Source organism: Pongo abelii, chromosome 1 (assembly GCF_028885655.2).
Source record: "Pongo abelii isolate AG06213 chromosome 1, NHGRI_mPonAbe1-v2.0_pri, whole genome shotgun sequence".
Taxonomy (NCBI): domain Eukaryota; kingdom Metazoa; phylum Chordata; class Mammalia; order Primates; family Hominidae; genus Pongo; species Pongo abelii.
In genome coordinates, this window is record NC_071985.2 from 139,658,836 (window position 1) to 139,675,572 (window position 16,737).

General features: G+C 39.3%; 1 long non-coding RNA gene across 1 annotated transcript in view; it reads left to right on the top strand.

Annotated features, from left to right (window-relative positions):
- The window catches only part of LOC134760548 (uncharacterized), a 35,953-nt gene extending 21,902 nt beyond the window's left edge, over positions 1 to 14,051 (top strand). The window contains exons 6-7 of the long non-coding RNA XR_010138218.1: positions 5,663 to 5,723; positions 12,272 to 14,051. This is a non-coding gene — a long non-coding RNA (uncharacterized LOC134760548). The remainder of the gene's footprint in view (positions 1 to 5,662; positions 5,724 to 12,271) is intronic.
- Positions 14,052 to 16,737: the final 2,686 nt, after the last annotated feature.

Below are 16,737 nucleotides of genomic sequence, written 5' to 3' on the forward strand. Positions count from 1 at the left end.
AGAAGCTGGTGACAAGTTGCTGTGCAGAACAGGGCATAGGTGCATACTATAGCTCCTTGGGAATTCTATAAAGCTTGGGACAGTGTTGAAGATTCTGTATGGACAAGGCCCACCTTAGTCAAATAGGGGAAAAGAAAGATATATAATCTACAAGTTCACTTTGGAAAGGCAGAGATATCAGAATAAGAGAGTATTATTTGCATGAGGGTCTCAAAGCTTCTTGGAAGAAATGATACAAGAATTTGGAGTGATGATTATTACCCTAGAATACCATGATTATATTTCCTAAACCAAATAAGAAGAGACTTTTTCCAGTCATTTTGGGGGAAAGTGAATGGGGCTGCCTGGGAAGGCAGGAAATTCATCTAAGGTAGCAGAAAACTAAGATTTGTGGCTAGTGTTAGGACAGCAGCTGTCTGCATGTGATGAATTATTTGCTATGATACAGATTAATGTTTCTCTGGCCTAGTCTCTGAGAAAACTTAAGTCTTTAACAAAGAACTGAAGAAAAGCTTAAAGAAAAATACTGCCTCTTGGAGGATTAAATTGAGTTAGCCTAAGGGCCAGCTTTCAGCTAAGAGAGCTGTTATAAGCACCAAAAGGAAGGAGGTAGGAATCCCTCTCCCTACCCCACCCCTATCAACTTTGAGTAGAGCCCCAGCAGGAGCAGGGGGAGAAACTGGTGCAGAGTCCTGGCTGGAGCCTTGGCAGAAGGCTGAGAAAGCTCCCAGGGCTGGGAGGCCACTCAGGACCCATGAAAATGGGAGAAACCTCACACATTGGTTGTCCTTATAAAGAAAGGACAGGGTGGGAACTTGTTATCCATGTACTCAAAATCCCCAAGTGTGGCCTCGGAAAATAAAGGTTACATTGGGTGGGTTGGTGTAACAATTGCTGTATCCCAAAACAAGCTGTAGAATCTTTGGAGATTCACAAGAATTAATTAAACCGATATTAGTCTAGAAATGGTTTACATCCAGATTCTGCTTGGATCCGAGAAAACAGTTTCCCTAAACTTCCAGCCCCCAGTTTGCGAGAGAACAGTCACAGACACACATTCGGAGTGATACTGTGTTCTTTCCTCCCACACATGTAGTTGAACAAATGCGGAAAACTCTAAAAATAAGTTCTCTAATCAAGATTCCAGATCGGGAGCAGGCTAAAAGAGGTCTGAGCAATGTTTTCATTTCTTAATGCTCTTGGTGGGTTCTTGGTGAGAGGCTTATTCTTAAAAAGCCCATTTGTAGGCTAGTAGCAAAGACGCTACAGGAATTTACCTGGTTGCTGACCAGTTACCGATGCATGCCCATGTCCATTCTGGTTCTTAAGCCACACTTGTAAACAGCATATAGGCTTTTGTAAAAAGGCAAGTCAAAAGCTTTCATGAAGATATTGACATGAATATGTATAAACATATTTGGCTCTTTGAAATGTCTCAGGAATGAATCATACATGTTGCTTTCCACTTTTGGAATACACTAAAACTGGTTCAGCATGTCCAGCAGGTTGGTCTGGCTTCCAAAAGTTGTTTGGCTATGTATTTGGCTAATGCAAAAGTAATTGCGGTTTTTGCCATTACTTTCAATGCCATTACTTTTGCACCAACCTAATATATTTGTGCATTTCTTTAAGAAAAATAATTAACCATGCTCTTACCTGTCAGAAGTAGTTCTTAGCTTAATTGCTATTTTCATCACCTTCATAAATTCACATCTAGTTCACAGCAACGTTCTAGAGGAATGGTATATGTGAGCCAATAAAAACCACCTCATTAGAAAGTGTTAAAAAAGTCATTTTAAGAAACACCATTCAAAATTTGAGTAAGAAAATTAATTTTGCAGCACAGATATACCTTGAGTAGAACTTATTGTTCAAATATAGAAAATGACCAATACATGTAAGAAAAATATACTTATTTAATTCTTAAAAAGCACATAGATTTTGCTGATAGGAAAAAGAGAAGCATGGATATAAAGGCATAAATTGCATGCTTTCAAAACACACAGGCTGTATTGATGAGAAACAGAGATGTGTGGACATGGATGCGTGAAAGGACTCACTAAGGCTATAGTGAAGGGACATGAGGAAAGAAAGCATTGACATTTGTTCTTTCCTGGGCCTTGACCCTGTGTTTTCAGGACCAGATATAGCAGATCTTACAAAGAGGATAGAAAACAAAACCAGTGGATTGAGATAATTCAATTCCAGGCCAAGAATGTAAAAAACGTGAGATTGGTGTTTTTGAAAGCCAATGCTACCTAAAGGGATAAAAATTCAAATTGTTTCTTCTATAAAATTACTTTTTAAGAAATGATAATTAGAATTGAAACAACAAAACTCTCAACTACTGGTTTTTTGCAAATACAACTTTTGAAGGAAGAGTCTAGAATAATTCATTACCCTTCTGAAAACCCTGTCCCACCTGTTTCTCGTTATCAGCCACTTTATGTCCCAAATCACAGAGAAAAGGGGGTCTTCCTTCTTTTTCCCACCCTTTTTTTTTTTTAGATGGAGTCTCGCTCTAATGCCCAGGCTGGAGTGCAGTGGTGCGATCTCAGCTCACTGCAACCTCCGCCTCCCGGGTTCAAGCGATTCTCCTGCCTCAGCCTCCTGAGTAGCTGGGATTACAGGTGTGTGCCACCACGCCTGGCTAATTTTTGTATTTTTAGTAGAGATGGAGTTTCACCATATTGGCCAGGCTGGTCTCGAACTCCTGACCTGAAGTGATCCTTCTGCCTTGGCCTCCCAAAGTGCTGAGATTACAGGCGTGAGCCACCACGCCCTGCCTTTCCCACCTTCCTTTAACCTCCTTCCAGAAGAAAGAAATAGCCAATTTAAATAAACATCTATTGTGTGTCAATTTTGTTGTCTGTGATGTTCAAAGTACTGGAGAATGAGCTGTAAATAAGACAGACAGCAATTGCGCCCCCCCCCAGGAGTTGACGTTCTAATGAGGGATGACAACCAATAAACATACAGAAAAAAATGAATAAGAACTTCAGGTGCTGATCAACATTGTGAAGCTATAATAGGGTATTGTGAGAAAAGTGACTCAGGGAGATGGGATACTACATTAGCTGTGATAGTCAGGAAAGGGCTGAGAAAGTGACATCTGAGTCACTTTGTATCACCTAAATCAGGGGTCCTCAACCCCCAGGCCACAGATCCATACAAGTCTGTGGCCTGTTAGGAACCAGGCTGCACAGCAGGAAGGTGAGCAGCATGTGAACGCGAAGTTTTAGCTGTATTTACAGCCATTCCCCACCACTCGCATTACTGCCTGAGCTCTGCATCCTATCAGATCAGCAGTGGCATTAGATTCTCATAGGAAGGCAAATCCTGTTGTGAAATGTGCATTCAAGGGATCTAGGTTGCACGATCCTTACGAGAATCTAATGCCTGATGATCTGTCACTGTCTACCATCACTCCCAGATGGGACTTTCTAGTTGCAACACGTTCAGGGTTTCCACTGATTCTACATTATGGTGGGTTGTATAATTATTTCATTATATATTACAATGCAATAATAATATACATAAAGTGCACAATAAATGTAATGTGTTTGAATCATCCCAAAACCATCCCCCACAACCCTAGTCCATGGAAAAATTGTCTTCCATGAAGCTGTTCCCTCATGCCAAAAAGGTTGGGGACCGCTGACCCAAGTGATAAAAAGAAGGAAGCACATGAGATCCAGGGGGGCTCTCCAAGCAGAATGAGCAAGAGGTGGGATGGCCTGAAACATGAACAAACTTGGTGTGTTCACGGGACAGAGTATCAGAGTGGTTAGAGCTCAATGAACAAGGAGAAGAGTGGAGAGAGATGAGGTCAGAGACACAGATGGGGCAAGATTTGGAGAGCCTCATAGACTCTGACGAGAAGTTTGTTGATTATTCTGATGCAATGGGAAATCTTTAGATAATTTTAAGCAGGGAAATTATATTCTTTGGTTTACACTTTAGAAATATGACTCTGGCTGCTATGTGGATAGAGGAAGGGCAATGAGGAATCAAGAGTGCAGCCATAGAGACCAGTGAGAAGTGATGATGGCATTGACCTAGATTGGAAGAGTAGAGATGGAAAGAAGTGGTTAGGTTCAGAATATATTTTGGAAGTTGGAGCTAATGGAACCTATTGATGAATTGGAAGTAGATACTGATGGATTGAATGTGCTGTGTGAGGAAAAGAGAAGAGACAAATAGGGCTCCTAGGTATCTGTCCTGAGCAACTGAGTGTATACTTGTGTAATTTACTAGGACCGGAAAGGCTCAGGGGAAGCAGACTTGGGGTGTGATAGAAATCCGATGGCTTGGTTTTGGCCATGTTAAATTTGAGATGCTTATTAGACATCCAAGTTATATGCTGAGTAGATAGTTGGATATACAAGTTCTGGAGCTCAGGCAAGAGCTTGGGTCTAGAGATAGACACTTGAAAGGTATCAGTATATAAAGTTCTTTGAAGCAATGGGTCTAGACGAGATCACCTAGGGAGACAATATAGAAGGGGTATCCAATCTTTTGGCTTCCCTGGGCCATGTTGGAAGAAGAAGAATTGTCTTGGGCCACACGTAAAATACACTAACACTAACAATAGCTGATGAGCTACACACACACACACACACACACATACACACACACAATATCTCATAATGTTTTAAGAAAGTTTACGAATTTGTAAATGCATAGCATTCCTGACACTTGGATAGAAAGAGAGGAGCTGAGGACCAGAGTTCTGCATGCTCCAGCATTTAGCAGTATTCTGTCTTCATGTCCAAGGCAAATCTTTTATTATATTCTCTGATCTTATCCAATTCACCTATTCTATAGCAGATTAAAAATGACTGTAAATTCTTTGACACTCCTACCAAGAGGTGGGGTCTAATTCCCTTTCCCTTGAACCTGGGCTGAGTCAGTAAGGCCAATCAGTGACTTGACCAATGGAATTAATCAGAAGTGACATTCTGGGATCCGAGAGATGAGGTAATAAGAAGACTTATACTAATAGTTTCTGCCCAGGATATTTGGAATATCCTCTCTGGAAGCCTGAACCATCATGTAAGAAGGCCAATCACCCTAAGAGTACCCTGGAAAGACCATCTGTAGGTGCTCTTATTGACATTCTTAGCTGAGCCCAACCTTCCAGTCACTTCTGCCAAGATATCAGACATGTGAATGAAGCAATCTTGGAATTTTGAGACTAACCCATCTACCAGCAAACCTGGCAAGTAACCACATAGGATATCGTGGGGCAGAGAAATTGCCCAGCTGAGCCCTGCCGAAATCTCTGGCCCCTCAAATCATGATGTATAATAAAATGGGTAAATTTGGGATAATTTGTTATATAGCAATAGAAAACTGAAAACACCTTCCCTCTTTCTCTGGGACCTTATTTTATAATCAATTCTCATCCCTTCTGGTTCATGCTACCTTCTCAACACACACATTATTTTATTACCAACTTTTCCTTCCTTCTTGGTTCTTTTTCCTCCACCTGCAAGCATGCTCAGTCTTTTCTACCTTGTTAAAAACTTTCTTAAACCTACTGCAAAATCTTTTTCCTTTAACACACCCCTAAAATTGATGTCACTGAGTTTACCAATATCTAATTGACAAAACCATCAGATATTTTTCTGTCCTTATATTTAACTGTATCCGGTTTCAGAAGTTCTCATCATGATACTTTAAGGATGAGGAGAGCTGATGTGGCTGGCCTGAAAAATAAGGTAAGAACCAGAACTAATCTGCACAGTCAGAGATTTCAGTTTTTTTAGGCCTGAGTTTCTTTAGCTGAGACATGAGAAGCACCTCAAAATCAGAGTTCCTGAAGACAAGGTGGATACAGGGTGAATGAACCAAGTAGGACAGAGCTGGATAGGTGAGAGGAAAATAGCATGAGAAATTCCTTGATCTAGAATTTTGGTCCAGCATTTGAGGAACAGCAGGATCAAACTTCTGAAAATAGAGTAATAGACTGTCAAAAAGAAGGGTAGGCTTAAATTAGTGTGGAGAACAGTCAGGAGAAAGCCCTTAACCAGGTTCTTAAACTTTATTTTCCTTATGAATCAATTGGAAAAGTTTTGTTAAAGATACTGATTATCCTGCCTTGCCCAAGAAATTCTGGGGTTGGATTGACAATTTTTCTTTCAAATAAACACCCCAGGTCATTCTGATACAGGTGGTGTTCAGGCCAGACTTTCAGAAACATCATCCTAAAGAAAGAGGAAGGGCTTGGGTAGGGCATTCTGGAATGGGACCATTTGGTTATTTCTTCTTTACCTAATTGGTTAACTCATTAGTTTGCTCATGATTCCACAATCTAGGCTGGGCTCAGCTGGAGCACTGGGAGGCTGAACTGAGTTTCTGTCTTTCTCCATGTAGTTTCAGGGCTTCTTCCTCTTTATATGACCTCCATATGTAGCACTTTCCATGTGGTCTCTGCAGCAGAGTAGCCAAACTTCCTACATGTGGCTCAGAGCTTCAAATAGCACAAAAACGGAAGCTGCCAGGCTTCCTTAAAGTTGAGGCCTGGAATTGGCACTGTGTCACTTTTGCTACATGCCACTTGTTGAAGCAAGTCACAGGCCTAGCCCATATTTAAGGAAAAGCACCATACAAATGTGGGAACACTGTGAGATGTGATTCACTAAGGGGCCATAATTTAACGGGTTAGCAGAGAAAATACCAGAATAAAAAAAATAAGATAAAGCTGGGTTTGTTGGGAGTAGAGATGTATAAGGTTAATATATATAATAAGCACAACCACAAGGCATGCTCAGTTTTTAAAGATGAACCACAAATTAAGCTCTGAGTTTCCTAGTAGCCAGGAAAATCAGTTAGGGTTAAATAAATTAATAAAGAATTAACAATTATTTATTATGGGTAGTTTGCAAATCTTCCTATTCTGCGGGCGATCACTTCACATTATTATTTGTCTCCTTTGCTGTGCAGAAGCTTTTTAGCTTGCTGTAATCTCAGTTGACAACTTTGCTTTGGTTCCCTGTGCTTTTGAGGCCACAAAAATCTTCCCAGACCAATATTTTGGAGCATTTCCCCAATGTTTTATTTTAGTAGTTTCATAATTTCAGGTTTCACATTTAAGTATTTAATCCATTTTGATTTTATTTTTGTATATGGTAAGAGATAGGGGTCTAGTTTCATTTTTCTGCATATGGTTATCAAGTTTTCCCAGCACCATTTATTAGAGACTGTCCTCTCCCCATTGTATGTTCTTGGTGCCTTTGTGGAAAAAGTTTGGCTGTAAATGTGTGGATTTATATTTTGGCTGTTTTTTTTTTTTTTGAGATGGAGTCTCGCTCTGTCTCCCAGGCTGGGATGCAGTGGTGCGATCTCGGCTCACTGCAACCTCCCCCTGCCGGGTTCCAGCGATTCTCCCACCTCAGCCTCTTGAGTAGCTAGGATTACAGGTGCGGGCAACCATGCCCAGCTAATTTTTTGTATTTTTAGTAGAGATGGGGTTTCACCATGTTGGCCAGGCTGATCTCGAACTCCTGACCTCAAGTGATCCACCAGCCTCAGCCTCCCAAATTGCTGGGATTACAGGTGTGGGCCACTGTGCCCAGCTCTTGGCTCTCTATTCTGTTCCATTGGTCTATGTGTCTGTTTTTATGTTAGTACTATGCTGTTTTGGTCACTATAACTTTGTAGTATATTTTGTAGTCAGGTAGTGTGATGCCTCCAGTTTTGTTCTTTTTGCTCAGGATTGCTTTGGCTATTCAGGCTCTTTTGTGGTTCCATATGAATTTTAGGATTGTTTTTTCTATTTCTGTGAAGAATGTTAATGATATTTTGGTAGAGATTACATTGAATCTGTACATTGCTTTGGGTAGTATTGTCATTTTAACAACACTAACTCTTCTAATCAATGAGCAAGGAATATCTTTCCATTTTTTGTGTCCTCTTTAATTTCTTTCATCAGTGTTTTATAAGTTTTCCTTGTATTGATCTTTCCCTTCTTTGGTTAAATTGTTTCCTAGGTATTTTATGTTCTTTGTAGCTATTGTAAATGGGATTGCTTTCTTGATTTCTTTTTCAGATTTTTTTGCTCCTGGCATATATAAATGCTACTGATTTTTGTATGTTGATTTTGTATCCTGCTACTTTACTGATTTTGTTGATCAGTTCTAAGAGTTTTTTTTGGTGAAGTCTTTCTTTAGGGTTTTCTAAGTATAAAATCATGTCATCTATGAACAAGGCTAATTTGACTTCTTCTTTTCCAGTTTGAATGTCCTTTCTTCCTCTTGTCTAATTGCTGTAGCCAGGACTTCCAGGATGATACTGAATGAAAATGGTAAAAGTGGGCATCCTTGTTTTTCCTCCAATTCTTAGGCATTCAATTTTTGCTTGTTCAATACAATGTTAGCTGTGGGTTTGTCACATATGGCCTTAATTATTTTGAGGTAGGTTTTTTTTTTTTTTTTTTGAGATAGGGTCTTGCTCTGTTGCCCAGGCTGGAGTGTAGTGGCGTGATCTCGGCTCACTGCAACCTCCACCTCCCAGTTTCAAGAGATTCTCTTGCCTCAGCCTCCCAAGTAGCTGGGATTACAGATGCACACCACCATGCCTGGCTAATTTTTGTATTTTTAGTAGAGATACGGTTTCACCATGTTGGCCGGGCTGGTCTCGAAGTCCTGACCTCAGGTGATTCACCTACCTCAGCTTCCCGATGTACTGGGTTTACAGGCATGAGCCACCGTTCCCAGCCGAGGTATGTTCTTCCTATACTCAAGTTATTGACGGTTTTTAATCATGAAGCGATGTTGAATTTTATTGAATGCTTTTTTTGGCATCTATTGAAATGATCAGAGGTTGGGTGTGGTTGCTCACGCTTGTAATCCCAGCATTTTGGGAGGCTGAAGCAGGAAGATTGCTTGAGGCCAGGAGTTCGAGATCAGCCTGGGAAACATAGTGAGACTCCATCTCTACAAAAAATGTTTAAAATAGCTAGGGGTGGTGATTTACACCTGTAGTCCTAGCTATTCAGGAGGCTAAGGCAGGAGGATCACTTGAGCCCAAGAGTTTGAGGTTATAGTGAGCTATGACCACACCACTGCACGTCAGCCTGGGCAACAGAGTAAGACCCTGTCTCAACCACTCAATCAATCGTATGGTTTTTGTTCTTGGTTCTTTTCATGTGATTTATCACGTTTATGGATTTGGGTATGTTGAACCATCATTGCATCCCTGGAATAAATACGAGTTGATCATGATGAATTATCTTCTTAATGTGTTGTGGAATTCAGTTTACTATAATACTATAATAGTTTGTTGAGGACTTTTGCATCTGTGTTGGTCAGGGTATTGGCCTGTTGTTTCCTTTTTTTGTTATGTCTTTGTCTAGTTTTGGTATCAGTGTAATGCTGGTCTTGTAGAATGAATTAGAAAGTATTTCCTCCTCTTTGGAGCTTGCAGTGAGCTGAGATTGCGCCACTGCACTCCAGCCTAAGCGACAGAGCGAGATTCCATCTAACAAAAAAAAAGAAAAGAAAAGAAAAGAAAAAAAGAAAGTATTTCCTCAGTTTTTAAAAATACTTTGAGTAGAACTGGTATTTGTTCTTCTTTAACTGTTTGGTGGAATTCAGCAGTGAATCCCTCAGCTCTTGGGCTTTTCTTCGCTGGGAGACTTTATTACTGCTTTAATCTCATTACTTGTTATTGGTCTATTCAAGTTTTCTATTTCTTCATGGTACAATCCTGGTAGATTGTATCCAAGAATTTATCCCATTTTGTCTAAATTTTCCAATTTGTTAGCATATAGTTGTTCATAATAGTCTCTAATGAGTGCACTCCTGTGGTTTCAGTTCTTATGTCTCCTTTTTCATTTGTGACTTTATTTATTTGAGTCTCTTCTCTTTTTTTGTTAGTCTAGCTAAAGATTTGTCAATTTTATCCTTTTTTATTTTGAGACAGAGTCTCACACTGTTGCCCAGGCTGGAGTGCAATGGCGCGAGGCTCACTGCAACTTCTGCCTCCCGGGTTCACACGATTCTCCTGCCTCAGCCTCCTGAGGAGCTGGGATTACAGGTGCACACCACCACACCTGGCTAATTTTTTGTATTTTTAGTAGAGATGGGGTTTCACTATGTTGGCCAGACCGTTCTTGGACTCCAGACTTCATGATCTGCCCGCCTCAGCCTCCCAAAGTGCTGGGATTACAGGTGTGAGCCACCGCCCCAGGCCTTATCTTTAAAAAAAAATAATTTTCATTTCATTGATCTTCTGTATTTTTTAGTCTTGATTTCATTTATTTATTCTCCAATCTTTATTATTTCTTTCCTTCTACTAATTTTGGGTTTGGTTTGTTCTTGCTTTTCTAGTCCTTTGAGGAGCATAGTTAGGTTGTTTATTTGAAGTCTTTCTATTTCTCTGATATATTTGTTTGTTGCTATAAATTTATCTCTTTGTACTGCTTTTGGTGTATCCCATAGATTTTAATATGTTGAATTTCCATTTTCATTGCTTCAAGAAATTTTTAAATTTCTTTCTTAATTTCTTCATTGACTCATTGTTTGTTCAGGAACATGTTGTTTAATTTCCATGTGTTTGTGTATTTCCAAGGTTCCTCTTGTTATTGGTTTCTAGTTTTATTCCATTGTGGTCAGAATAAATACTTGAAGGCTGGGAGCAGTGGCTCATGCGTGTAATCCTAACACTTGGGGAGACCGAGGTGGGTGGATCGCTTGAGTTCAAGAGTCTGAGACCAGCTTGGACAACATAGTGAAACCCTGTTTCTACTAAAAATACAAAAAATTAGCTGGGCGTGGTAGCGCATGCCTGTAGTCCCAGCTACTCAGGAGGCTAAGGCACAGGAATCGCTTGAACCTGGGAGGCGGAGGCTGCAGTGAGCCATGATCATGCCACTGCACTCCAGCCTGGGCAACAGAGTGAGAAAATGTCTCAAAAAAAAAAAAAAGAAAAGAAAAGAAAAAAAAACTTGATGTAATTTATGCTACTTTGAATTTGTTGAGACTTGTTTTGTGGGCTATGTTCTAATCTGGAGAATGTTCCATGTGCTGATGAAAAGAATGTGTATTCTGTAGCAATTGAGTGAAATGTTTTATAAATGTTAGTTAAGCCTATTTGATCTAGTATGTAATTTAATGAAATCTGATGTTTCTTTGTTGGTTTTCTGTCTGCATGATCTGTCCATTACTGAGAATGGGGTGTTGAAGTCCCCTGTTATTATCATATTGCAGTCTCTCTCTCCCTTTAGATGTCTCTTTTTTTTTTTTTTTTTTTTGAGACGGAGTCTTGCTCTGTCGCCCAGGCTGGAGTGCAGTGGCACAATCTCGGCTCACTGGAAGCTCCGCCTCCTGAGTTCACGCCATTCTCCTGCCTCGGCCTCCCAAGTAGCTGGGACTACAGGCTCCCGCCACTATGCCCAGCTAATTTTTGTATTTTTTTTAGTAGAGATAGGGTTTCACCGTGTTAGCCAGGATGGTCTCGATCTCCTGACCTCGTGATCCGCCCGCCTCAGCCTCCCAAAGTGCTCGGATTACAGGCGTGAGCCACTGTGCCCAGCCCCCTTTAGATCTCTTAATGTTTGCTTTATATACTTGGGAGCTCCAATGGTAGGTGCATAGATACTTATAACTGTTATATTCTCTTGCTGAATTGACCCCTTTGTCATTATATAGTGACTTTCTTTGTCTCTTTTTACAGTCTTTGATTTGTAGTCTATTTTATCTTTTAAGTATAGCTAATCCTGCTCTTTTTTGGTTTTCATTTACATGGAATATCTGTTTTCCACCTCTTCACTTTCAGTCTATGTTTGTCTTTATAGGTGAAGTTGTGTTTCTTTTAGGCAGAATATAGTTGGGGCTTGTTTCTTTATCCATTCAGCCACTCTATGCCTTTTAATTGGAGAATTGAGTCCATTTACATTCAGTGTTATTATTGATAAAGACCTACTACTGACAATTTATTACTTGTTTTGTAAACTCTCTCTTCCTTTCTTATGGTTTTCCTTTGTGGGTAAATGATTTTCTCTGGTAACATGTTTTAATTTGTTGCCTTTTATTTCTCATGAATCTATTATAGGTTTTTGTCTCGTGGCTACCATGAGTCTTCTAAGAAAACATCTTATAGATACAACAAAAGTTATTTTAAAGGGATTATAATTTATCTTGTCACAAAAAATACTAATAGACAAAAAAAGAAAAACAAAACCTCAATAATTTAACTCCATGCTCCCTACATTTTAACTTTATGTATTCTCTATTTACATATTTTTATATTTTCTATCTCTTACCAGGTTGCTGTAGCTACCTTCTGCATATGGATATCCAGTTTTCCCAGCACCACTTATTAAAGAGACTGTCTTTTCTGCAGTGTATATTCTTGGCACCATTGTTGAAAATGAATTCATTGTAGGTGTGTGGGTTTGTTTCTGGGTTCTCTATTCTGTTCAACTTGTCTATGTGTCTGTTTTTATGCCAGTACCATGTCATTTTAGTTACCAGAGCTCTGCAGTATAATTTGAAACCAGGTCATGTGATTCCTCCAGTTTTGTGGTATTAGGATAGGTTTGGCTATTCTGAGTCTTTTGTGGTTCCATATAAATTTTAGAATCTTTTTTTTCTATTTCTGTGAAGAATGTCATTGGTATTTTGATAGGGATTGCATTGAATCTGTAGATTGCTTTGGGTAGTATGGACATTTTAACAATATTCATTCTTCCAATCCATGAACATGGAATACCTTTTCATTTTTTGGTGTCCATTTCAATTTCTTTCATCAATCTTTTATAGTTTTCATTATAGAGATCTTTCACTTCTTGGATTAACTCCTACGTATTTAATTTTATTTGTAGCTATTGTAAATGGGATTACTTTTTTTTTTTGGACGGAGTTTCACCCTTGGCATCCAGGCTAGTGTGCAATGGCGCAATCTCAGCTCACTGCAACCTCCACCTCCCAGGTTCAAGCAATTCTCCTGCCTTAGCCTCCTCAGTAGCTGGAATTACAGGTGCCCGCCACCATGCCCGGCTAATTTTTGTATTTTTAGTAGAGACAGGGTTTCACCACGTTGGTCAGGCTGGTCTTGAACTCCTGACCTCAGATGATCTGCCCACCTTGGCCTCCTAAAGTGCTGGGATTACAGGCATGAGCCACCACTTCCAGCAAGGGATTACTTTTTTAATCTCTTTTTCAGATTTTTGACTGTTGGCATATAGAAATCCTACTAATTTTTGTATGTTGATTTTGTATCCTGGAACTTTACTGAATCAGTTTATAATTTGTTTATTTGTTTATAGTAGTTTTTTGGTGGACTCTTTCAGTTTTTCCAAATATAAGATCATATCATTGGCAAACAAGGACAGTTTGATTTCTTCTATTCCAATTTGGATGCCTTTATTTCTTTCTCTTGTCTGATTGCTCTAGTTTAGGACTTGCATTACTATGTTGAATAACAGTGATGAAAGTGGGCATCCTTGCCATGTTCCAGATCTTAGAGAAAAGGCTTTCAGTTTTTCACCATTCAGTTTGATACTAGCTGTGGCAGCTTCCATGAGAATCATGCAGTTTGAAGAAGCATTTCACTGAAAAATAGGGATTGCTGTTCTGGAAAGACAAAACAATTGTCCACAATCCTAAAGAAGAAGTGAACACAATAATTAAATCCGTGTTATTCTGGGTCTAAAGCTTATATTCTTAATTACTATATTATCCCATCTTAAAATTTTAATTTGGAAATTACATATCTAAATATTATAATCAATAAAGTTGAACACACATGATGAAGTGTGAAAAGAAGTAAAAAACAGATGTGTGAAATGATTCCATAATTACTAATGTGCTTATGTTTCAAAGAGTTTTCACAACCCAACAAAACTTACCCTCTCTGGGGCCTTTCTAAAAACAAACAACAACAACAAAAAAACTCATTCTCCATTCTTCCACCTGCTGTTATCTGCTCCACAAAACAAAAATGCATCTTATTCACCTTAGAATCCACAGGTACTTGGTAGAGGCTCAAAAAATGTTTATTTAGTAAAACCAAAATGTCTTCCAAAAAATAATAATAGTTCTTTTCTTTTTCTTTTGTTTTTTTTTGTTTTTGTTTTTGTTTTTGTGATACAGAAACTCACTCTGTCTCCCAGGCTGGAGTGCAATGGCACGATCTCGGCTTACTGCAACCTCTGCCTCCCGAGTTCAGGTGATTCTCCTGCCTCAGCCTCCCGAGTTGCTAGAATTACAGGTGCCCAGCACCACGCCCAGCTAATTTTTCTATTTTTAGTAGAGATGGGGTTCTGCCATGTTGACCTTGCTGGTCTCGAACTCTTGGCCTCAAGTGATCTGCCCACCTCAGCCTCCCAAATGCTGGGATTACAGGTGTGAGCCACCACGCCCAGCCAAGTAACAATATTTCTGGATATAATACCTCAAAACTCAGCACAGAAAGATATAAAGGGATAAAAAATTTATAATATAGTCATACAATGAAATAAAATGAAATATAAAGCAATAAAAAGGAACGGACAGCTGATAGATGTAACAATATGGATGAATCTCAAAAGCAATATCGAAAGATCAAAAGGGTATATATTACATGATTCCATTCTGGAAAAGGCAAAACTATAGGGACAGAAAACAAGTCAGTGATAGGCAGTGGGCCGGGGGGGAAGTGATTTATTATAAAGAGGCATGAGGAAACTTTAGGATGACATAAATGTTCTATGTCTTTGTATGGTGGTGGGTACATGACTGTATACTTTTGACAGAGGTATATCTAAAAGGGGTGAGTTTTACTGTGTATAAATTATACCTCAATGAACCTGACTAAAAAAATAAAAGAAGATGTAAAAATCTTAATATAACACTCTTTGTTAATTTACCTAAAATACACCTATTAATTTTGAAGTAAATATCAGAGAATTTCACAGAAACTATAAAAGCAATTGTCCTGCCATTAGCACAGTCAAATAATCATTTAACTATAGCATTTCAAAGATACAGTTAATTCTAAATATTTATTTGCTATTGTTTTTGTGAAGAACATTTTGAACATGAAAAGGAGGTGAGAAATGAGATATGGGCTTTAATTTGGGAGAAATACATGGAGCTAGGAAATGGAAAGGAATAAAAAAATGAGCTTTCTTCTATGAAAGGTACTTAAGGGCTGGGCGCAGTGGCTCATGCCTGTAATTCCAACGGTTTGGGAAGCCGAGGTGGGCAGATCAAATAAGCTCAGGAGTTTGAGACCAACGTAGGCAAAATGGCAAAACTCCATCTATACAGAAAATACACCAAGTGTGGTGGTGTGTGCCTGTAGTCCCATTTACTTGGGAGGCTGAGGTGGGAGGACTACTTGAGCCCAGGAAGCGGAGGTTGTAGTGAGCCAAGATTGTGCCACTGCACTCCAGCCTGGGTGACAGAATGAGACCCTGTCTCAAAAAAAAAAAAAAAAAAAAAAAAAAAACAAAGAAAAGAAAAGGTACTTAGTATCTTCAAATATTCAAGATCTGAATGAGAAAAATGTAATTTTAGGTCAGGTGTATATAAAAAGTATCCAGCAATTTCATAGCTACTTATCTTCATGGACTGTTTCCTTGGTTGGTTATCTCTGTCACGGTTCATATCACACTGAGGGTTGTTACCTGCTGGCTTTCACATCTTCCTGTTCTTTCACTCATTCACTAGACTTTTCACTCATTTAATCATTATTTTCAAACATCTCTGTGTGCCAGACACTGGAGTAGATATGCAAGGGTGAGTAAAACACATGAGATCCCTGCCCTTTCATTACATTTAATGAGAAGAGAGACAAAAAAAAAAGTGGATACTTTCAGATTATGTTAAGTGTTATGAAGAAATAAAACAGAGTAATGGGGCTCAGAATGACTTTGCAGGTGAGAGATAGGTGGCTGGAATATTTTAGATAGAATGGTGAAGGGATCTGAGGAGACAATTTGTACTGACAGCTCTGGAAAGTGAACAAAGAGAAGGAGCCAGCCATGGGAAGAGTTCCAGCCATAGGAAACAATAAGAGCAAAAGCCCGAGACAGTAATGCATTTGACATTAAATGAGAGGGCTGTAAAGCAGGCCTATGTGGCCAGGGTGCAGTCAACAAGGGGAGAGTGGTAGGAAAGCTATGCAGGTCTTAGAGGCTTTGGAAAGAGCTTCAGTTTTTTCTAAGAGCAATGGAAAATTATCATAGGGTGTTAAGTAGGGCAGAGATGTGGTTTTGTTTTAGAAGGCTCTCTGGCTTCTCTAATAGTGGGCGAGAGGATAAACCTGGAAAATAATTACATGGCTACTGCAGTCATCCAAGCAAGACATGATGACTTGAACTAGGGTGGTAACTGTCACAGTGGTGAGAAGAGGTTTGATTCAAGTTCTTTTTTACATATGGGGCTGAAAAGACTTGCTGATGGATTGGTTTGGAGGTGGTGAGAAGAAGTACTAGGTGAGTAGGGATGCTTTATTCAAGATGTACAAAACTGGAAAAGGAGAAAATTCTGGAAAGACCAATAATTTTTCTGTCTTGTTATGTTTGAGATGCCTTAAGAAATACAAGTGGAGATGTGAGAAGGCAATTAAATATTCAAGGAGATCAGGGGGGTTGAGTAGAGGAAGAAGTAACCAAGAAGAAACACCAGTGAAATAGGAGGAAAATTGAGAGCATATGGTTACAGAAGCCAACTACAGAATGGATTTTAAATAGGAGGAAATGGTCACCTCTGCCAAATTTAGAGTGGTCAGATTAGAGAGGACTGA